Source organism: Morone saxatilis, unplaced genomic scaffold (assembly GCF_004916995.1).
Source record: "Morone saxatilis isolate NCDOM2014 unplaced genomic scaffold, NCSU_SB_2.0 Contig10, whole genome shotgun sequence".
NCBI lineage: Eukaryota > Metazoa > Chordata > Actinopteri > Moronidae > Morone > Morone saxatilis.
The window spans coordinates 855,453-856,095 of NW_023339652.1; positions in this window are offsets into that span (position 1 = coordinate 855,453).

Sequence of the window (643 nt, forward strand, 5' to 3'; positions counted from 1 at the left end):
TGATTGAGTATCTCTAAATATTGACTTAATATCTCTAAATATTGACTTAATATCTCTAAATATTGATTGAGTATCTTAAAATCTTTATTTAGAGATGACAGTTTCTCTCTCACTTTGGCAGAAATGAGCTTCCATATATTTTACATTGTGAGTCTCTGTACATTTGAATTACTTTAAACTGTGCAGAGATTAAACCTCCACTGACCTCACTGATGTCGCTCACACACACATCCAGTGTGAGTCCCTGTAATCTGTGAGCGGGAAGTAGGAGGTTGTTAATCCTAGAGAGGAAACAGCGGCAGCTCATCCGGTAATGGCGCAGGACGGATCGACCGAGGAGGACCGAGCAGGTTGAACACACACCTTATCTTACCTGGGAGACTTTTATTGGAGTGCAAATGATCTAATTCGTGGTGGCAGTGCGGTCGGGAGCCGTGTGAGAGACCGAGCAACCCTCCAGGGAGGGAGGGGGGGGAGGGAAATGGCCGCAGTCGGAGCGGAGCCTGAATCTGTCCCGACATTAACTTCAGATCAGAGTTTCTGTTTCTGTTTGCTCCTCTGTGGTGGTTGGGTTAATGCCTGCTGTGTTAAATATTCTCCATTATATAAATATATATGTGTGTGTGTGTGTGAGATATTACAC